The sequence below is a fragment of the Panthera uncia genome, chromosome B1 (assembly GCF_023721935.1).
Source record: "Panthera uncia isolate 11264 chromosome B1, Puncia_PCG_1.0, whole genome shotgun sequence".
NCBI classification, from domain to species: domain Eukaryota; kingdom Metazoa; phylum Chordata; class Mammalia; order Carnivora; family Felidae; genus Panthera; species Panthera uncia.
In genome coordinates, this window is record NC_064811.1 from 127,487,007 (window position 1) to 127,510,754 (window position 23,748).

The window sequence follows — 23,748 nt, forward strand, 5'->3', positions numbered from 1 at the left end:
ATTTTTTATTTTTTAAAATTTACATCCAAATTAGTATATAGTGAAGCGATGATTTCAGTGGATTCCTTAATGCCCCGTACCCAGTTACCCCATACCCCCTCCCACAACCCCTCCAGTAACCCTCTGTTTGTTCTCCATATTTATGAGTCTCTTTTGTTTTGTCCCCCTCCCCGTTTTTATATTGTTTCCCTTCCCTTATGTTCATCTGTTTGGTCTCTTAAAGTCTTCATATGAGTGAAGTCATATGATTTTTGTCTTTCTCTGACTAATTTCACTTAGCATAATACCCTCCAGTTCCATCCACGTAGTTGCAAATGGCAAGATTTCATTCTTTTTGATTGCCGAGTAATACCCCATTGTGTGTGTGTGTGTGTATATATATATCACATCTTCTTTATCCATTCATCCATCGAGGGACATTTGAGCTCTTTCCATACTTTGGCTATTGTTGATAAGTGCTGCTATAAACATGGGGGTGCATGTGTCCCTTCGAAACAGCACACCTGTATCCCTTGCATAAATGCCTAGTAGTGCAATTACTAGGTCATAAGGTAGTTCTATTTTTAGTTTTTTGAGAAACCTCCATACTGTTTTCCAGAGTGGCTGTACCAGCTTGCATTGCCACCAACAATGCAAAAGAGATCCTCTTTCTCCACATCCTCGCCAACATGTGTTGTTGCCTGAGTTAATCTTAGCCATTCTGACAGGTGTAAGGTGGTATCTCATTGTGGTTTTGATTTGTATTTCCCTGATGATGAGTGATGTTGAGCATTTTTTTCATGTGTCGGTTGCCCATCTGGATGTCTTCTTTGGAGAAGTGTCTATTCATGTCTTATGCCCATTTCTTCACTGGATTATTTGTTTTTTGGGTGTTGAGTTTGATAAGTTCTTTGTAGAATTTGGATACTGAGGACAAATTTTTAATTTTGATGAAGTCCAGGTTATCAGTGTTTCTTTTTTATTATTTATGGTTTTAGTGTCCTGAGAAATATTTGCCTACTCCAAGGTCATTAGATAGTAAAATAAGCCCATTTCTGGCTCTTCATTTCCATTACAGTGATTTTGATCTCTAGCATATCTTTTTGGTTCTTTCCTACGACTTCTTTATCTGCTTACATTGCCCATCTGTTCATGCGTGCTGTCTACTTCATCCATTATAGCCCTTAGCATATTAATCATAGTTGTTTTAAATACCCAGTCTGATATTTCCAACATCCTTGCCATATCTGGTTGTGATGCTTGCTCTGTTTCTTCAAGTTGTGATTTTTGCCTTTTGGTAGGCCTTACAATTTTTTTCTTGATAACCGGACATGATGTAAAAGGAACTGCTATAAATAGGCCTTGAGCAATGTGGTGGTAGGATATGGGAGAAAGGAAGCATTATATAGTCCTATGATTAGGTCTCAGTTTTTTAGTGAGCCTGTGCCTCCAGACGGTAAACTTCATAAGTGTTTCTCAGTTTTTCTCTCCCCTGCCTGGGTGGGACAAGATAGCTAGAGTGTGCTGGATTTGTTTATTTCTCTTCCTGAGGTCACTTAGGGGCTGATTATACCCAAGCAGGTTAGGTTCTGGTTTCCCCTGAGGGTAGGCCTTTTTAAGGAGAGCAGAGTGGTCTGATGTATTTCAAAATGGTTCATATCTCCTTTCCCTACCGAAAGGATGAGGGGATTTTTCTCCCATATTTACTGTGGTAACCTCGTCCAGCTTTTGGAGGTAAAACTCACAATATTGTGGGGCCCTCCTTATGACAGAGTACCCCTGCAGTTTTCACTTTCAGAGTTTTCCACAGTGAGCTTCCAGTAATTTGTTGATTACGGTTCAGCTTTTCCTACCCCAGCACTGGTTCCCAAGATGATTTCTACTAGTGAGTTTTTGCTCTGCTAAGCCTTGACTCTCTATATTCACCTATCTGTCTCTCCAGTTTTGGAGGCAGCACTTTGCCCTGTGTCTTTGCTGGTTTGCATCCCTCTCAGAAGCTTCCCTGGTGTAGTCTGGAATTCTCCCCCTGCCCCGCAAATACCTGGAGGGCAGGGAGAAACTGAAGAAAGAGGCAGGCCACTCCAGGTCAGTAGGTGTCAGTTTTAATAAGCTAAGGGAACTTAGGTACGAGACGCTTGTCTTGAGTGGCAACAAGATGAATGGATCCCTGTACCTGCCTGCCAAATCTTAAGTTTATGCAGAGGCCTTAACTGGGTTCTGTCACATGTACACCGTGCAGCTGTTTTAAACACCACTTTACTGTCTCAAGGCTATGTCCTTGGAGGAGCCTCTGTAGCATAAAAGGCAAGTGGAACCCACATTCCAAGGACAGAGAAGAGGGTGAGGAGCCTCCAACAGCCTGGGTCCAGTTCATGGGTCAGCTGGCTGTCATCATGTCTGTTCAGTGACCTTCTCCAGCAGTCTTCCTCACTCTTAAAAATCCAAGCAGAGGGGCGCCTGGGTGGCTCAGTCGGTTGAGCGTCCGACTTCGGCTCGGGTCATGAACTCGTGGTCTGTGGGTTCGAGCCCCGCATCGGGCTCTGTGCTGACAGCTCAGAGCCTGGGGCCTGCTTATGATTCTGTGTCTCCCTCTCTCTCTGCCTCTCTCTCTCTCTCTCTCAAAAATAAATAAACATTAAAAAAAAAAAAATCCAAGCAGAGTTGTTGATTTTTCAGTCTGTTCAGCTTTTTACTTGTTAGGATGGCGTGGTGATTTCCAAGCTCCTTACACGCAGAAATAGAAACTGGAAGTCCCACCTTCAAGGTCATGTCTTAGTACTCCTATCCTATCTCCGCCCACAAGGTGACCACTGTTCTGCCTATAATCATCATAACTTACTGGTTATTTGAATTTATTTTTATTTGAATTTAATCATGCATGTAGTGTATACTCTTTAGGTCTGTCTTCATTTGTTCAACATTATGTCTGTGAGCTATTTTTCTGTTTTTTATAGTAGTAGTTCTATTTCATTGCTGTATAGTATTCATTGCTGTATAGTATTCCATTGTATGCCTATATTATTATCTGTTTTACTGTTGATGGGCAGCTTGTTGTTTCCAGGTTTTAGCTCTTCTGAATAAAGGTGCTATGAATATTCTTTCAGCTATTTTTTGATGAACATATGCACTTTTATTTCTTGGTTATATTTCCTGGGAGTGGAATTGCTGAGTCATAGGATAGGCATATGTTTAACTCTAATAGCACTGCCAAATAGCTTTCCAAAGTGATTTTACTGATTTTTACTTGCACGAACAATGTAGAAGAGTCTGGTTGCCCCACATACTTGCCAACACTTGATTTTGTCAGTCTTTCTAATTTTGGCCATTTCAACAGGTATACAATAGTGTAATTTTAATCTGCATGATAAGTAGAACTGAAGGATTTGTAGATCTATCCCATTACTAAAGTTTTTTTGTGTATATGTTTGTTTAGAGTCTAGAGCATGATCAAATCAGTGAGGTTTTTTATGGCAAGTGATTTTTTTTTTTTTTTTTTAAGTTTTATTTAATCTCGGCTCAAACTCACAACCCCAAGATCAAGAGTTGCATGATCCTCCAACTAAGCCAGCCAGGTGGCCTGGCCAGTACTTTTTAAAAATATGTTTAAAAGCTCACCAGGTGATTCTAATGTGTGCCATAAAAAAATAAATAAATAAAATAAAACTTACTGGCTATTCATATGGGACTTACTGGGACCCATCATTAAATCATTGATATATGGTGGTATTTCAATTGTTTTCTTTTTTTCTTTTAATCCAACATAGTTAACACACAGTGTTATGTTTGTGTACAATATAATGATTCAACAATCCATGTATCACCCAGAGCTCATCACCACAAGTACATTCCTTAATCCCCATCACTTATTTCACCCATCCCCCCACCTGTCTCCGTCTGGTAACCATCAGTTCTCTATAGTTGAGAGCCTGTTACTTGGTTTGTCTTTTTTTTTTTTTCTTTTGCTCATTTGTTTTGTTTCTTACATTACACATTTGAGTGAAATCATGTAGTAGTTGCCTTTCTGTGGCTGATTTATTTTGCTTAGGATCATACTTTCTAGATCTATTCATGTTGTTATAAATCTCAATTTCATTCTTTTTTATTGCATCCACTGTATGTATATATACCACATCTTTATCCATTCATCTATCATTAGACATTTGGGCTGCTTCCATAATTTGGCTATTGCAAATAATGCTGCTATAAGCATAGGGGCGCATGTATCCCTTTGAATTAGTATTCTCATATTTTGGGGGTCAACACCCTGTAGTGCGATTACTGAATCATAGGGTAGTTCTATTTTTAACTTTTTGAGGAACCTCCATACTGTTTTCCACAGTGGCTGCACCAGTTTGCATTCCTGTCAGTTGCACATGAGGGTTTCTTTTTCTTCATATCCTTACCAACACTTGTTTCTTGTGTTTTGGTTTTAGCCATTCTGACATGTGTCAGGTGGTATCTCATTGTAGTTTTGATTTGATTTGTACTTCCCTGATGATGAGTGATTTTGAGCATCAGTTCATCTGTCTGGTGGCTCTCTGGACATCTTTGGAGAAGTCTCTGTTCATGTCTTCTGCCCATTTTTTAATTGGATTATTTGTTTTTTGGGATGTTGATTTGTGTAAGTTTTTATGTATTTTGGATACTAATCCTTTATCGGATATGTCATTTGCACATATCTTCTCCCATTCTGTAGGTTGCCTTTTAGTTTCATTGATTATTTCCTTCACTGTGCAGAAGCTTTTTATTTTGATGTAGTCCCAGTAGTTTATTCTTACTTTTATTTCCCTTGCCTCCAGAGACATATCTAGAACAGTGTTGCTACAGCCTATGTCAGAGACATCATGCTCTCTTCTAGGATTTTTATGGTTTAAGGTCTCACATTTAGGTCTTAATCTATTTTTTTTTTAATTTTTTTAAAAATGTTTATTTATTTTTGAGAGACAGAGACAGAACGTGAGCGGGGGAGGAGCAGAGAGGGAGAGAGAGACACAGAACCTGAAGCAGGCTCCAGGCTCTGAGCTGTCAGCACAGAGCCCGCCGCGGGGCTCAAACCCACAAACCACAAGATCATGACCTGAGCTGAGGTCAGACGCTTAACCGACTGAGCCACCCAGGCACCCTTGATGGTCTCTTAATTTCGAACTCATTCTTTGCTCATCTACCCTCCATGTTTCAGATATTTCGTATCATATTTTACATTGCTTTATCTTGTGCTTCTCTTGACTGATTTTTTTACAGATATGCTTAATTTCCTTTTCTTTTGTGCTTTCTGTTTTTCTTACTCTTTCTTACTTATGGGTTTCGTTTTTCGCTCAGAGTCCTCTATAACGTTTCCTATAGGGCTGGTTTAGTGGTCATGAATTCTTTTAACTTTTGTCTGTCTGGGAAACTCTTTATTTCTCCTTCTATTCTGAATGATAGCCTTGCTGGATAAAGGATTCTTGGCTGCAGATTTTTCCCTTTGAGCACTTTGAATACATCATGCCATTTCCTCCTAGCCTGAAAAGTTTCTGCTGAAAAATTAGTTGATAGCCTTATGGGGTTTTTTTTGTACATACGTAGCTATCTTCTTTTCTTTTGCAACCTTAAAAAATTTTTATCACTATTTTTTGCTATTTTAATTACTATATCCACTTGGTGTGGACCTCCTTTGGTTGAATTTGTCGGGCGAGCTCTGTGCCTCCTGAATATGGATATCTGTTTCCCTCCCCATATTCAGGAAGTTTTCAGCTGTCACTTCTTCAAATACATTTTCTGCCTCCCTTTCTCTCCCTTCCCTTCTGGGATCTGTATAATGCAAATATTAGTACGCTTGATGGAGTCACTGAGTTGTCTAAGTCTATTGTCATTATTCAGTGTTGTGTCTCTCACCTGTTCACCTTGATTGCTTTCCATTACTCTGTTATCCAGGTCACTGATAATATTTCTCTGCGTCTTGTAGCCTGCTTATTCCATCTAGTATATTTTTAATTTCACTTATTGAGTTCTTCATCTCTGATGTGTTAGTTTTTATTTCTTTGTCAAGGGTCTCTGATGTCCTCTACCCTTTTCTAAAGTCCAGTGAGTATCTTTATGATCATTACTTTAAATTCCGTATCAGGTATATTACTCATTTCTGTTTCACTTAGATCTCCTGCTGTAATTTTGTCCTGTTCTTTCATTTGGGACGTATTTCTCTTTCTCCTCACTTTGTCTACCTCTCTACGTCTGTTTCTCTGTGTTAGAAAATCAGCTACCTCTTCTGCTCTTGAGAGTAGGGGCTTTACGAAGAGGTTCTGAGGTGCCCTGGAGTGCAGTGTCCCCTGTTCACCAGAACCTGGCATTTAAGTGTCTCTGAGTCACTTTTCCTTTCAGTTCAGATATTTGCGCTGACTCTCTGCCTGTTGAGGGCTGTGCTTGCTGTCTGTGATGTTAGTAAGACCCAGGCAGGCTAGCTCTGGGGGACCTGGCCACAGAAGGGCTCAGGGGGCAGGGCCACAGCATTAGCAAAAATTGTGCTTAGTGCAGGATCAAGGCCATCAGGCTTGGAATGGACGAGTCTCTGGAGAACTTGTGGAGACATACTGCTAGCAGGTTAGGTAGCAGGTATCCGTGCAGCATCCCTTCCTGGAGGTGGCTCTGTTTATGCTGGTGGCAGAGGAGGAAAATGGCACCTGCTAGCTGTTTTGTTCCTAGAGAAGTTCCCCCAACACACTCCCTTCCAGCTTGCCCAGCTGACTTTTAAAGCTCTAGCCTACCAAGTGCTGCTGGCTGTCCAAACTCACAGAATTAAGCCCCTCTGGTTTTCAAGGCAAGATGTTACAGGAATTCATTTTCCCCTTACAGGCTCCCTGGCGTTTTTCCCCTCTCTGTGGCAGCAGCTCCCTCCCTCCTGTGGGCAGCTCCAGACCCGTTTCTGCCTTTCTTAACCTCTCCAATGTGGCTTTTCTACATGTAGTTGTGGAGTTTGTTCTGCCAGTCTTCAGATCAGTCTCCGGTTTATTTACTAGGATGTGAGTGATATCTAGTTGTAAATGTGGGACAGGATGATCCTAGAGTCCTCTTATTCCACCAATTTCCCAAGCCTTTCTCGTCTGTGGGGTATTTTTAAAAAAATCTCCCTAGTTAGTTCTAAGATGCAGAGAAGGTTGAGAATCATTGGCATAATATGAATGAAACATTCCGTGCTTCTCAGGGCTTTGCTGTATACTCTTTAGAAATGAAACACCAACAATAAAACCTTTATTAGGTACTTCTATGTTAATTTATCTCCAATTTGACCCACTGAAGGGGTTTAAGAAACTAGTACTGAGCTTGCACTTTTTTGGTCATAGAATATATTAACTCTCCAGGTCAGTTCTAGCCTCCTTGTTTTGGTTTTGCGTTTCTCTTCATGTTACAAGGCTAATTCTGCTTTTCAGGTGCATTCTAGCACATAATGGATCAAGACAATCACTTACTATAAAATAAATGCACTTTGGGGTGCCTGGGTGGCTCAGTTAGTTAAGCATCTGACTCAATTTCGGTTCAGGTCATGATCTCAAGGTTTGTGAGATCAAGCCCTACATCTGGCTCTGGACTGACAGTGTGGAGCCTGCTTGGTATTCTTTCTCTCTCTCTTTCTTTGTTCCTCCTCCACTAGAACACTTACTGTCTTCTCAAAATAAAAAAATAGACTTAAAAAAATAATAGATGCACTTTTACTGTTAGTATGTACAGCACTATCACAATCACATGTAGTATTAAATGCTCAGCTTTGATCGTCTGCTTAAATAGGAGTATGAATTTAGAATGTATTTGGAATTACCAAGGAAGGAAAGAAAAGGAGCATGACTTTGTTGTTGCTGTATCAAATAAAAAGGGAATAAAATGTGTTCACCTTTTTGTTCATGAATATAGTAATAAACCTAACCTCCTGTAGATACGTAGTTCTTCTGCATGAGGATGATTTTTGATCGTCTCCAAAGAAATAGAATCGTAATTGGGGGTGTGATATCCATATATTGGATTTAAATTTTTTTTTAATTTATATCTCCGCATTCTTTCTTTTTTTTTTTTAACAATTTATTGTCAAGTTAGCTAACATATAGTATATACAGTGTGCTCCTGCTTCCTGGATAGATTCCCGTGATTCATCGCTTACATAAAACACCCAGTGCTCATCCCAACAGGTGCACTCCTCAATGCCCACCTCCCAGTTTCCACCTCTCCCCTTCCCCCTCTCCCCCCCACTCCCCTGCCCCTGTCAACCCTCAGTTTGTTCTGTGTATTTAAGAGTCTCTTATGGTTTGCCTCCTTTGTTTGAAACTATTTTTTCCCCTTCCCTTTCCCCATGGTCTTCTGTTAAGTTTCTCAAATTCCACGTATCAGCATTGTTTCTAAAGATTGAACTATATAATGTGTGTCCATACTTATTTTCTGACTTGGAAATAATTTGGTGCTGGCTGGAGCAGATTTGTACTGACCTGTAAGAGCTGTTTGTTAAATTTCCAAGAATTTTGTAAGCCAGCTGTTAAATACAGACATTATATAAAAATTAAGATTTATAAACTTAAAATATATATATTAAAAACAGTAAATACTTAAAACTTGTCAGTTCCTAAATATTTTACTATTATCTGTACTCTTGAGGTTATTTGTGTCTGTGGTATTTCTCTGGTAGAAATACTATATAATGATGTGTTACTGCACATCTCGTTCCATCTCTGTAATCAGTGAGGTCATGTTGGAAGCTTGAAATTGGCCATAGTGAGAGCATTGACACCCTGAAAATTAATGCAGAGAAGCCTCAATAAAATGGAGGTAGAGGCCAGAAAGGGGAGCTCTCATGCCCTACCACTCATCATCAATTGTAGACCCCAACAGGGAGAGAGTACCTTTCTGATAAGAACAACCTATACTTCACTACCCCAGCGGAACAAGAAAAGATTTTTCTTGTTGCCCAGCAATAGCCCAGCCAATGAGAGACTGTCACAACTCAGCCAATGAAAAGCCACTAAGACCCCCAGTTTATTTCAGTAGACTTTTTGTTTATAACAGCCCCTCCTAACTCCCCCCCCACCTTTTTTCAATAAAAGAATGTTCCTCTTCTTTGTTCTCTGGACTTGCCCATATTTTAGCTATGGTTTTGCTTGTAGCTTACATGTCCTGAATTGCAGTTCTCTACTATTCCTGAATAAATTCATTTTGCTGGTAAAGTAACTGGATCTTTTATTTTTAAGGTAGCATCATGGAAATGGGCAAACATCACAAATTAGGGCTTTTAAAAAATTATTTTTAATTTGGAGAACTGGTTATTAAACATTCACAAAGCACAGTATTGGAAGCATCTTTCTTTTATTCAGTTAATGCCTACTGTGGGGTAGGTACTCTTTATCAGTTGTTTGAATATATCTTTCCTTAAGTATTATTTAAGATGTATATATTTTCTTAATTTTATACATGAGAAATATAAGAATAACAAAGATCACAAAACAACTATGTTGTAGATATGGTATTTTAACTTAAGTCTCTCATTGCAAAGTCCTTACCTTTCTCATTATATCATGCTGTTTTTCTGATGCTTTGGAATATGTTTTTAAAGAGGTAACATTTGAGCTGAGCCTTAAATTATGGGCAAGATTTTACTAGATTTGAAGATGAAAGAACATTTTAAACATTGGAAACCATTTGAGCAAATGTTTGCAGATTTCATTCCAGAAATGGCAGGTAGATTTATTGGTAGAGGCTCTTTAGAAGGGTAAAAGTTAAGAGCAATAAAGCCTGAAAAGTTGATTGGACCCTATTGTGGAGGACCTTGTCTTAGTCCATTCTGGCTGCTATAACAGAACAGACTAGGTGGCTTTTAAACCATGGAGATTTATTTTTCACAATTCTGGAGATTGGAAGTTCAAGATCAGGTGCCAGCAAAGTTGGGTTCTGGTGAAAGCCCTCTTCTAGGGAGCTCTCTTGGGCCTCTAAGAACACTAATTCCATCCATCCTTTCAAAGGACCTTCTAAAGGACTCACCTCCTAATATCACATTGGGTAATAGGATTTTAACATGTGAATTTGGGGAGTGGTGGATACAAATACTCAAGACCTTCGCAAACCTTAAATGACATGGATCTTAGAAGAGGCTCTAACTTTATTTCTAAAGGACATAATCCTCAAAGCCTTTTGTATAATTATTTTGAGTGTTTAATTTAAATTCAAATTCAAGTTTAATTTAAATTTAAATTCAAATTCAGTTTCAGTTTAAAGCATGAGTGAAGTACCGTGAATGGATTTTGTCCTGGAAGATGCCATGGAGTTTTTGGTGTTGAGCCCCTGCCAATTTATGTATTGGCTATTAATTTTCACTTCTATAATTAATGTTTTGTAAATGATGTTTCTAAAAGTAGGTCATTCTTTGTGGGTAAGTGAATAGATAATATCTGGAATATTTATTTTTTTTTTTGGCAAATGACTATTCCTATTAACCTCATTTATGGCATAAAGTGGTATTAGTTTATCATACTTTTCATTTTCAGAACATTTGTTATAAACTAAAACAACACATGGTTTAACTGCTATAATTTTATCTGCTGCGTCTGTATCATTAACTGTTTGTCCCTCCTCCCCCATCTCTTTTGCAGTGTTCTTTGCCTTTTAATGTTCCATTGGATGCTCCTCTTCAGTTTCTCTTGTCACTCTTATCAATTCATGCCATCTACATCTACATCCCTGGATTGATAACTCCCAGATTTATGTCTTCATTCTGAGACTCTAGACCTGATTTTGAAATTTCTAATGTACTAGTGGACTTGGATACCCCACAAACATCTTAAATTCAGAACATCTACAACAGAACTCATTTTCTGACCTTCCCAAAGGCAAATAAACCTCCACTTTTCCCACGTTGTTGAGTGACATGGTGGTCTTTCGAACTGTCCAAACCACAAATTGGGTATGGGTCAGGAGGAGGCATAGGTCATCCTAGATGTTTCTTCCTTTCTTATTTTCAGCAATCTCATCACTCTGTAAGTCTCTTCTGACTTTTAAATAACTCTCGAATCTACTTTTTTCCATTCCCATAACCTTAATTTAGATCATTATTATTTCTTAGAACTGTGAAATAGTGTCTTAAATAGTTTTCTGTGTGCAGTCTTTCCTACTTTCCCTTCAGTCTAACCTCCCACTAGATCAACAATAATTGATCAGGCTCTCCTGCTACTTTTTCCTTATCCCTTTCAAGATGAAGTCCAAGCTGTCTGGCATTATGAAGCCCATCATGATAGGCTGCTGCATACTTTTCTAGCCTCCTTATTATTATTACTTTAAAAACTTCTAATTTTGGTGTGCCTGGGTGGCTCAGTCTTCTAGTGTCTGATTCTTAATTTTGACTCAGGTCATGATCTCATCATCTCGTGATCTCATGGCTCTTGTAAGGTCGAGCCCCATGTCAGACTTCATACTATCAGTGTAGATTCTCTCTTCTCTCTTTCTGCCCCTCTCCAACTCACGTGCACACATGCACTATCAATCTGTCTCTCAAACTAAATAAGTAAACACTAAAAAAATTCTAATTTTGATAAGATTTCATACTGAAAACTTAAACTCTTTACCCAGATTCACTAACTATTGTTTTGTCCCATTTACTGTAACATTTTTTCTCTTGGTATACACAACTTCTTTTTTGAACCATTTGAGAGTGATTTGCAGACGTCATGTGCCTTTCTTCCTAAGAACAACTTTCTCTTATATAACCTCAGTATATTTATCAAAATTAGAAAATGTAATTAAAAAATAGATACTGTGTTATTGTTTAACCCACAGTTGTTCTGATAACATGCTCTACAGCTGTTTTTTCCCTTGTTTGTGAACCAATCCATATCGTACATCATACTTAGCTGTCATTTAAGACTCTTCTTATGTGCAGCATTCATCTATTTTTGTTTCTTATGAGCTTAAGCTTTTTAAATGTAGAGGACAGTTTTTGTACTATTTCCTTGATTTTTTAAAAAATTTTTTTAATGTTTATTTTTGAGAGAGAAAGTGACCATGAGTGGGGGAGGGGCAGAGAGAAAGAGGGAGACAGAAGATCTGAAGCAGGCTCTGTGCTGACCGTGCAAAGTGCAGAGTGGGGCTTGAACCCACAAATTGTGAGATCATGACCTGAGCCGAAGTCCTATGCTCAACCGACTGAGCGACCCAGGCGCCCCCTCCTTGATTTTTGATGTTTATTATTATTTCCTTCCTACTGCTTGCTTTGAATTTAATTCGCTCCTTTTTTTTATTTTCTTAAGGTGCAATCTTAGATCATTGGTTTAAGATCTTCTATTCAAATGTAAGCATGTAAAGCTACAATTGCTCTCTAAGCATTGATTTAGGAGCATCACACGAACATTGTTGTTTTTCTTATGATTTCAGTTCAACATGTTTTCTTTCATAATTTCTTCTTTGTCCCATTAATTACTTAGATGTGTTATTTAATTTCCAAATTTTGGCGAGGGGGCAGTTCATGGATATCTTATTATGATTGATTGTAAATTAATTCCCCTCTGTTCCGAGTACATACTCCGTGTGGTTTTAGTATTTTAAAATTTAATTTATTGAGGCTTGTTTATGCCCCCAAATATGATCTGTTTTGCTAAACATGTCATGTTCATGTAAAAATAATGTATATCCTGCCATTACTGAGTCTACTATTCTATAAATAGTAGACAAGGTGGCTGATAGTGTTCAGATCTTCTGTGTCTATGCAAATTTTCTTTGTCTAGTTCTTTTAATTGCTATGAGAGTAGTGGTAAAATCTCTAATTGTGATTATGGACTTGTATGTTTCTCCCTTTAATTCTGTCAGTGTTTGTTTCATTTATTTTGAAGCTCTGTTATTGGGACCAACATACGCATTTCTGATTGTTATATATCCCTGATGAACTGATCCTTTTATCATTATGAGATGTCCCTCTTAGCTCTGGTAATGAAGAGAAGGCTTTCTTCATATCTGTTTTAGTCAGATATTAATAAAGCTGCATTGACTTTGTAGGTCACCATCGTCTCTTGCTTAGATTATTCTGTTAGCCTCCTGATTGTTCTCTTTGCTTCTGCCTTTGCTCACTTTTGGTTTAATTCAACACAGCAGGAAAAGCGTGATCCTTTTAAAACGCAAGTCAGATCATTTCATTCTTACGTTCAGAACCCTAAAGTGGCTTCTTATTTCACTGAAAATAAAATCCAAAGTTCTTATGATGGTCTCTAAAGCCACACATGTTCTTGCCACTGGCTGCCTCTTGACATTTCCTGCTCTTCTTCCCTTGCCCTCCCTCAAGCCACACGGCCTTCTTGTCTTTGCTTGAAAAGCTGAGCTGCTTCTCACTGTCTCGTCTTTGTATTTACTACTCCCTCTGTCTGGAATGCTTTACTCCGAAATATTTGTATGGCTTACTTCCTCACTTTATTCAGGTCTTAACAAAAATATTAAAACTTCTGAAGTTTTCCCTGATATATGTGCACATATACATGCCCATTAGCACTTAAAACTGTATGACATGTATATTTATTTGTTTTTTCCCCTAACTAGAATGTAAGGTTTATGAGGGTGGAGAGTCTTGTCTGTTTTATTCACCATTTCTGTCCTGTGTCCCGTGTCCTGTTTGAAATTGTACCTGCACATTAGAGAGCTCAATAAGTTAGTTGAACCCGTGAGTATATGAATGAGTAATCATCATTCTAACCAATTTGCTTTACTTGCAGTTTCTAGACTATACCAGCTTCTTTTCCACTATGCTCCTATTATTCCATCTATTTAGAATCTTTTCTTTACTCTGTTACCCCACAAGATCCAGCTTAGATACCACTTGATTCCCTCTTGGTGTTCACCACATTGTTAAGTGCTTCCTTCTGGTGTTCACCACATTGTATTATAATTATTTCCTAAATACACAATACACTTTAAATTTCTGTACGCCCAAGACCTTATTTCTATTTTTATTTTATTCCTTGCACATTGCCTAGAAGATAGTAAATACTTGTTGAATCACCAGCTGTTTCTAGGAGGAAGAGGAGTAAGAACTTTCTTACAGCTTGAAAAAGTGATGACTATTTAGATAGCTAGATCTTAGTCATGAAGATTGGATTAGAAACCAAAGAACCTAGTGTCTCTTATTTGCAAGAAGCAGACCCTTAACTCCAGCAGCCACAAATAATCCAGCTGTATTGTAAGAATGTAGTAGTAGTGAGGAAAATAGGAATCTCAAAAGAATCCAAGATGACGAGAACATTCAGGATGCCAGTGGAAAAAGGAATGTCTTTTCAAGAGATGGTGCTGGGAAAACTAGATTATCCACATGCAAAAGAATGAAGTTGGACACTTATACACAGAGTAGCTCAAAATGGATCAAAGATCTAAATGTAAGACCTAAAACCATATAACTCTTAAAAAGAAAACCTTCATGACATTGGATTTGGCAAATATTTCCTGAATATGGTAGCAGAAGCACTGGAAACAAAAGTAAAAATAGACAAATTGACTACATCAAAACTGGAAATTTCTATGCATCAAAGGATACAATGAACAGAGTGGAAAGGCAGCCTATGGAGTGGGAGAAAATATTGGCAAACCATATATCTGATGTGGTTAATAACAGAATATAGAAAGAACTCCAACAATAAAAACACACCCCAATTAAAAAACTGAGCAAAGGACTTAAATAGACATTTCTCCAAACATGATATGCACATGGCCAACAAGCATCTGAAAAGGTGCTTGATAGCACTAATCAGAGAAATGTAAGTCAAAACCACAATGAGGTGTTGCCTCTTAGTTATTAGGATAGTTACAACCAAAAAACTAGTAAATAGTGCTGGTGAATATATGAAGTAATTGGAACTTTTGTGTACCGTTGGCGGGAATATAAAATGACACAACTATTACGGAAAACAGTATGCTGTTTCTTCCAGAATTTAAACATAGAATTACCATATGATCTAGTAATCCCACTTCTGGGTATATTTCCAAAAGAATTGAAAACAGAACCTTGAAGAGATACCTACATACCCGTGTTTATAGACTCATTATTCACAATAGCCAAGAAGTAGAAGCAACCTAAGCGTCCATTGTTGAATGAATGGATAAATAAAATGTGGTGTATACATACAATGGGATATTCATCTTTAAAAAGGAAAAATTCTGGTGCATGTTACAATCTAGATGAATCTTGACATTGTGCTAAGTGAAATAGGCCAGTCACAAAGTCAAATACTATATGATTTCATTGATACGAGGTATCCAGAGTAGTCACATTCACAGAAACAGAAAGTAGGATGATACTTGCCAAGGGCTTGGGGAGAGGGGAATGGAGAGTTATTGTTTAATGTGTGTAGAGTTTCAGTTTTGTAAGATGAAGAAGTTCTGGAGATTGGTTGTACAACAGTGTAAATACATTTAATAGTACTGAACTATACACTTAGAAATGGTTAAGATGGTAAATTTTATGGTATGTGTTTTTATCACAATTCTGTCTATCTATCTATGTGTCTATTTATATATGTATGTATGTATTTATTTATTTTCCTTTGGGGGAGTTTATTTCCCGGTTAGAAAAGGAGCAGGGTCAGGTTCTTGGGCATTCTAGGCTCAGGCCTGACAGGGGAGGTAAGGGGAGGGGGAGGCACAGGGGTGGGCTCCCACTGTGTCCACTTGGTCCCACAGTTGTCCTGGCTGGATCCGGAGAGGGCATGTCAGGGACGGTGGCACCAAGCCTGGGGGCAGAGGTGGCAGGCCAGGGGGCCCAGAGGATGCCACATATGGAGACACTGACAGGCCAGGCACACGACTCCAGGCTGGCAGGCCCAGGTGGGATAAGTAAGGCTCAGCCACTGACCTTGTCCAGAGGGGGGCTGTCTGCTGGGACCATGGGCTCCGGCACTGCCCGCTGGGACAGAGAAAGCAGGGGCGTCAGGACACCTGGCCTCCTAGGTTAGAATGGAGACTACTTCAGTTATGGCAGTTTGGCTTTCCCCAAGCCCCTGGAGCCGTCCCCACAGCCCTGGCTCAGGGAGGGGGCTGGCTAATCCCCGGCAGGCAGGAGAGCAACAGCAGCACGTCCCACACACCTCCCCAGGGCCTCAGGAATTGCCAATGGGGCTGGGATGGGGGAGATCATGTGCTCATGCAGACGTAGGAGATTGGAGGTTAGTGACGGCGCCCACAGCACATGTTCTACATGTTAAGGCATCATGGTTAGATGGTTACTAACAGTGTTGGATTAATTGACTGGACACGGGTGAAAGCTGGAAGGTCGCTGGCCCCCAGGAAGCCTCCAGTTATGCACCCCACCCCATTCCCACCCTGGAAGAAGAGAAAGAACAGGATTCAGGGCAACTGCAAAGGCCCACAAGGATCTGAGCACCCCATGAGATTCCCTTGGAAAAGCCGGGACCTCAGATCAAGCTAGGACAGGTAGGGGAACCTGAAGAGGTATGGAAGGGAAGGTGGACACCTGGGCTGGAGGCTCCCTCTCTCCTCTACCCCCCAGCACAGGCAGAAGCAGCAAGGCGAGACCACCAAGGAGACTTCCATTCCTTTTTGATGGTAAGGTTCCACTCCCAAGACAGGTGGTCAGTCTTATCATCGTCTGTGAAGCAAGACTTGATGTTGTAGCTGTCATGAGCCAGCATACCCTTGGGCGCCTCCTCCATGGAGGTCAGAAGCTCATACTCCTCTGCCTGGGGACCATAGCTTTCCATCAGTTACCAGGTGGTCGATGTTGTCAATCTTGACGCATTTCCTGTACGTGTGCTGGATGTATTTCATGCCGGACACAGTCTCCCAGTTCACATCTGGTATTCCATCCCCTCCTTCGGCACAAAGGACTGCTTCTTGAAGCTCTCCAGATCACTTATCAGGTCCAGCTCCAGAAGACCCAGGGCTGTACTGCACACCAGGATCAGGCGGGTCACAGCAACACTGGGGATTTGGGGGTCAGCAGACACAGCTACGTGGCCCAACAGGGCCTCCTTGTACTTGCGCAGACTCTCGTCATCCTTGTCCAGCTCCTGGATCTCCTTGCCCTTCTGGGTGGGGGGGCTTATGGTTGACCACGTGTTCATCCTCATTTTCAGCCGCAGTCTGTGCTAGCCACTGAGCTATGGGTTCCTGCTCAGCCATGCTCACACCTAGCTGACTCGGACACTGGAGGCTTGACCATGCTGCTCTCATGCTCCCTCCTGCACAGAATCCACCACAATTTTAAAAAAAGAATCTAAGAACAGAGATTTTCATAAGGTCATACTTCAGAAAGGAAGAACTGGACACAGATAACATTGTCAATAAACTTTGACAAGCTTGATTAACACTTGTGAGCTAGAGTTTGGGAATGTTTAAGCTGTGACCTGTCATCTGCATAATTCTCCTCTTTGCTTTTCTTTTCCACTCGTTTGTCTTCCAATACCCGCATTGACTAATTCTCTCAGCATCCCTTATTTACCCTTCAGAAAGAGTCTGATTAGCTCAGGACATTTCTCTTTCCTCTATTGGGCAATACTTTTCTAACCGGCCCTTCTCTTAGCTTGTGACCTGTGGATCAGCCAGCCTGTGTCAGGGGCTCTTCTTTGTTTCAATTACTGGGCACCCCTTAATTAGGGACTATGAAAGAAACAGTTTCTCTTAGTAGAGACCAGTGAATTTCTGTAAATTTATGCATAAAGTAGCCAGATATCCCCTAAACAAGACATTTCAAGTTCTTTTAAAATAGATACTATTTTCGGGCACCTGGGTGGCTCAATCTGTGAAGCAAGTCTGACTTCAGCTTAGGTCATGATCTTGCAGTTTGTGAGTTCCAGCTCTGCATTGGGCTGTCTGCTGTCAGCACGGATCCCACTTCAGATCCTCTGTTCCCCTTTCTCTCTGCCCTGCGCCCTGCTCACACTCTCTGTCTCTCTCAAAAATAAATAAAATACTTAAAAAAAAAAAATAGAATAGGTACTACCTTAGTAATAAGGAGCTTTCTCCTTTTCTCCACCATCATGGTGCAGCTGACCGTTCCTCACCAGGTCTTCTCACAAGACTTTCAGGAACAGGCAATTCCTTGCCAAGAAATAAAAGCAGAATTGTGCCATCCGCCTGTGGATTCAGATGAAAACTGGTAATAAAATCAGGTACAACTCCAAACGGTGGCATTGGAGAAGAACCAAGCTGGGTCTATATATATAAGGGATCGCACGTGAGATGGTACACATATTTATGCTGCCTGAAGGTCATGTGTTCTGTCCCATCCTTCTGTAAACCTCCCTACTACCTGAACAGCAGATGTTTTATCAGGGAAATGATTTTTCTCTGTTACTATGCTTCTATACCATAGGTTGGTTCAGTTATAAATATGTGAGACCTTTCGATTGAAAAAAAAATAGAATAGTAATAAGGAGGATATAGTGGATGCTGTGGTGCGTAGCCCGTTTACTCCCTTTGGAACTAAAGCCCTCATTCCAAGAGTATTGCTTGCTGAGGGCTCATAGCTGAGTCTTCCCAGGAATTGCCTCTGCCAATGACAGTTGCCTTGTCCATGGTTATACCCCTAGAGGATAGCCTGCACCTAATGATCACTGGTAGAGATGTGGGGGTACAAGGGCCTGGCCGCCTTGCCTTAATTTGGACAACTGTAAAGAGCCATCTCAGCTTCAGCGCTCCCTATGGTATTGGCCAACACATATAATGTTACAATAACATTGCTATTTTATCCAGTCTTACTGGCCTCTACTGAAGTACTTTACTGGAGATCTCTCCAGTACTTGTCTGAATGCAAACTTCTCTTTCACATCTATTTCAGAGACTCTTTCCCTTGGAATCCCCTCTAAAGTGGAGGAGTTTTGTTTTCCCTTTTTAAACTTTTGGAATCTTCTCTAATTTATTTTTCCCTTTACTTGCAAGCCTTAAGTAAGATTTAGTTTTACTGATTCCTCACTTGTTTGAAATCTGTGATAAGATGAGCTCTGAAATAAGACTTTTTAAAAAAAATCAGTATTTGGGGGGGCGGCACCTAGGTGGCACAGTCAGTTGAGCCTCTCTTGATTTGGGCTCAGGTCATGATGCCAGGGTCATGGGATTGAGCCCCATGTTGGGCTCCGTGCAGAGCATGGATCCTGCTTGGGATTTTGTCTCTATCTCTAAAATAGAATAATTAAAAATAAATTTAAAAATCAGTAGTTTTTATAATATATTTAGGAATGCAAGGAAATAAGTTTTTTGGTAAATGTTTTAACGTTTAATTAAATGATTAATGTTTAAATGTGTAAGGATTTTGCATTATTTTGAAAGTTCTTTTTTCATTGGCCTAACCAAATAGTATTTCAGTTTGACATTTTAGTCTTTCATTATAACTGTCTCAAAATAATTAAAGTGCACTAATTTTGAAATATTGATAATTAACTTTTTTTTCTATTCCACACGTTTCCCCCTGGTTTGTTTTACTACAGTGATATCCACAAGAAGTAACAAATGTGTCATTCTGTACTCCTTGGGTGGGACAAAGGAGAGAGTGGATGTGGAGCACAAATGCATAATGATTATTTTAACACCTTCCCAACTACAAATCTGACTTTTGGTGTAACTCATGGCACTCCTTGCCGTTCAATAAACATTTACTGAGAACCTTTTGCTTGCCAAATCCTGGGCTAATCTCTGAGCACACAGATATGGCTAAGAGTGTCTCCATCCTCAAGGACCTTACTTTATTCACTCAGATCTTTGTTCTTTTGCCCTAGGAATACAAACAGGGATACAAGGATGTAGAGATAGTCCATTTTTGTGCCAGATAGTATAAACATTATTAGGTATAAGATTTATCGTGATAAAATGGTTTGTATAACGAGTAGAATGTAACATAAATGAGGATCTACGGGAAGCAGAACATTTCTGGAGCTGCCAAGAAATAGAGATTTGGCCTAGAATGACCCTAGGATTTATGTTATCCGTAACTATTCCGGTAGGTTTGGTATTAGAGGGTCCTAAAGAAAGAGGGGCACACGCTTACTGTTCTAGGTATTTATTAAAGAGTCTAGTTGCGCTCCCAAACTAAATCAGTGGTGCTTTTTCCCAGAGCAGTGACTACCTTATTTGTTTTTTATATTCTCTAGAATTTAGTAAGAATGCCTTACACATAACAAGCCTTCACTAAATGTTGGGTAAATTTGTCTACACCAGTGTTTTTCAAAGTGTGGCTTGGAGGCCCTAGAGGTCCCCAGGAATATTCCAGGGAGTCTACAAGGTAAAACTTTGAAACGTTACTGAGAAGACATTTGAATTGTTTGCATTTTTCGTTGTTGTGTCGTTTGCACTGATGGTGCACAAGAACAGGTAAATAAAACTGCTGGTGTCTTAGCAGGAATCAAGGTGGTTGTCCCAAGCTGTAGGAGTAGTCATATTCTAGACCATTATGTACTTGCATTTAAAAAAAATTACCAGGGCACCTAGGTGGCTCAGTCAGTTAAGCGTCTGACTTCGGCGCAGGTCATGATCTCACGGCTTGTGAGTTCGAGCCCCATGTTGGGCTCTGTGCTGACAGCTCAGAGCCTGGAGCGTCTTCAGATTCTGTGTTTCTCTCTGTGTCTCTCTGCCCCTCCCCTACTGACACTCTGTCTCTCAAAAATAAATAAACATTAAAAAAAAATTTTTTTTTAATTACCAGCTTCACTTAAGAATGTCTTTAGTGAAGCAGTAAAAGTTTTCAATCTTATTAAGCCTTTTTAACATTCTGTGGGACAAAATGGGAAGTATGTATAAAGCACTCTTGCTGCATGACAAGGGTAGCTGAACTAACTGCAGAAGCAAACTGTGGCTCTATTCAGACTTGGTTATTTAGGAGACATACTTTTGGAAAACCTGTTACTGTAAGTAAAATAATTGACATTATTTTTTGCCAGCGGTCAAATTCAAGTTTTCCAGCAAAAATTAGAATTTTGGAAAATTTGAATCCAAAGACTGTTTTTGATAAAAATCAGATATAAAAGTAAGACTTTTTATTATATAAGGAACTGTGTCAATATTTGGATGATATGTGTAAGTCATCAAACCAATGGTTTCTAAATGACCAATGCATGATGTTACCAAATCATGCATATGTGAAAGACACATTCAAAGTACAGGGTAGACCGATGGATTTTAATGCTATAGATTATGAAAGATGTTCATCATTATGGTATCATGCTTTTATATTCCACATTGTAGTTAACTTTTAAGACAAGACCACTTGCTGGGGCGCCTGGGTGGCTCAGTCGGTTAAGCATCTGACCTTGGCTCAGGTCATGATCTCACGGCTTGTGGATTGGAGCTCCGCATTGGGCTCTGTGCTGATAGCTCAGAGCCTGGAGCCTACTTTGGATTCTGTGTCTCCCTCTGTCTCTACCCCTCCCCTGCTCTCACTTTGTCTCTCTTTTTCTCTCCCTCTCTCTCAAAATAAATAAACATAATAATAAAAATCTTTTTTTAAAAATTGACCCTTGTCAAGTTTTGATATAGTATCAAAAAAGTATATCCACAATTATTTGAAAAGACAGTAGCCACATAAGCCATGTTTTCTTCATATACTTCTACCAAAACAACATATTGCAACAGATTGAATGTGGGAATAGATAGAAGAGTCCAGCTGTCTTCTCATAAAGGCAGAAGAATTCAGAAATTTGCAAAACCATGTAGCAGTGCTACTGTTCTAAGTTTTTGTTGCTTTGAGTATAATTATTTTCATATTAAGAATTTATGTTAACATGTGTATATAATTATTACTTTTTTTTTTTTTTTTTAGAGAGAGAGAAAGAGTGCAAGCTGGGGAGAAGGGTAGAGGGAGAGAAAGAGAGAGGGAGAGAGAATTCTAAGCAGGCTCCGTCTTAGCACAGAGCCTAATGCAGGGCTCAGTCCCACAACGCCAGGATCATGACCTGAGCTGAAATCAGGATTTGGATGCTCAACCAACTGAGCCATCCAGGCACCCCTGTATTATTACTTTAAAATGGATTAATAATTAGCTTTTTTAATTTACAGCATTACTTTCTAATACAGTAAACATTGATAGATATAACCCATATAAATAAAAGCTTTTGGGGATACTTAATGATTTTTAAGAATGTAAATGGGTCTAGGGGTGCCTGGGTGGTTCAGTCAGTTGAGCATCCGACTTTGGCTCAGGTCATGATCTCATGTATTAAGGGTTCAAGCTCCTTAAGTCAGAGGCTGTGCTGACAGCTCAGAGCCTGGAGCCTGCTTCAGATTCCGTCTCCCTTTCTCTCTCTCTCTCTCTCTCTCTCTCTCTCTCTCTCTCTCTCTGCCCCTCCCCTGCTTGCTCTCTCTCTCTCTCTCAAAAATAAACATTAAAATAAAAAGAAGAAGAATGTAAAGGTGTCTTGAGCCCAAAAAGTTTGAGAATTGCTGATCTGTATAGTGTTATCAATAGATTCGTTTAAGACCTACCTTATATATTTGACAGTATCTTCTGTCTCACATACTTAATGATATACACACTATATGAAAAGTATTGTTGGGTGTCATTCAGTATTTTAATTAGGCCTTTTTATATTTCATGGAAGTAGAGACTAGACCACAAACCAATTTGCATTCATACTTGCTTTTAGTAGTATAACTTACCTAATTATAAAAGTTCAGTGCAATTTTTTTTTTTTTAAGTTTTCTGGCCTTGGTGTGCCTGGGTGGCTCAGTCAGTTAGGCGTCTGACTCTTGATCTCGGATCAGGTCTTGATCTTGGGGTCGTGAGTTCAAGCCCTGTGTTGGGCTCTGCGCTGGGTGTGAAGCCTACTTAAAAAAAATAATAAAAGTGGTTTGTTTTTTTTTTTTAAATAAAGTTTTCTGGCCTTGAACCTTTCCTTAACCCCTTAAAAATTAGTAATGCATGAGCTAGATATGACAACACTCTCTTAGTTATTTTAATCTTAAAAACAATTCTTTCAGAGAAAATCAAAGAACCTCTTATGCTCTTGGCAGTAAGGTTCAGTTCTGTAAATTAAACACACACACACATTTTAGTTATTTGGTTTGGTTTTGGTAATTCTGTGCAGTGCAGAATCAGGGGTAGCAGGATTCAGGTCTGAGTGTTAGAACATACAATGTTAGGTATCAATTGTGTACCTAACATGTATTTTATTCTAGTGGGCACTGTTGTTATAAGTGTGAGTGTATGTGCATGTAATGCTTTTAAAGCCATTACTGGTTTAAAAGGGAAGGGAGGCAAGGAGAAGAGAGGGATGAGGGATACCTGTTTCTGTGAAAAGTGGAATCAATGGTTTAGTTATTTACTCTGAAGTTTTTAAAGTGAGGGAAACTAGATAATTTTTAAGACCCTTTACAGGTATAAAATTCTCATTTTATCTTGTAGCCATGCATGTTTCTTAAATCACATAGGATTGGAGCAAAAAAAGTTTTTATTAACCAGAATTGACTTTCTGTTACCGATTAACTATATTAAGTTCCGAAAGAAATTTATATTTTATAGAAAATGTGCTTATAAAATTAAGGAATGTATTTTTAAACATTATTTGACTGTTAGAACAGTAAAGCCAGAATGTAAAATTTTAATTCTCCTAGTATACAGATTTACACAGTTTTGTTGTATCAGGGCAACTCTTTAAACAAAAGCTGCCTGAGAAGCCCATTATGTACAACAGGAAAAGTAGAGCTGCTGTAGTTGAATTAATAATGAAGTGTGGCTTTCTGTGATATTTTTTTCAGTTGTAACTGGTAGCCTTACCATAATACTATTTATGAGGCAATTTATTATTGCCCCCTGGGATCTGCAAGTAACTTGTTCTTAAATAAGAAATTTAA

General features: G+C 39.3%; 2 protein-coding genes and 2 pseudogenes across 6 annotated transcripts in view; 2 read left to right on the forward strand and 2 right to left on the reverse strand.

Moving 5' to 3' along the window:
* FBXW7 (F-box and WD repeat domain containing 7) overlaps positions 1-23,748 on the reverse strand; it is a 512,478-nt gene that overhangs the window by 458,929 nt on the left and 29,801 nt on the right. The window lies entirely within an intron of this gene.
* ARFIP1 (ADP ribosylation factor interacting protein 1) overlaps positions 1-23,748 on the forward strand; it is a 127,514-nt gene that overhangs the window by 24,964 nt on the left and 78,802 nt on the right. The window lies entirely within an intron of this gene.
* LOC125923534 (rho GDP-dissociation inhibitor 1-like) lies at positions 16,449-17,745 on the reverse strand (annotated as a pseudogene).
* LOC125923535 (60S ribosomal protein L39-like) lies at positions 17,571-23,553 on the forward strand (annotated as a pseudogene).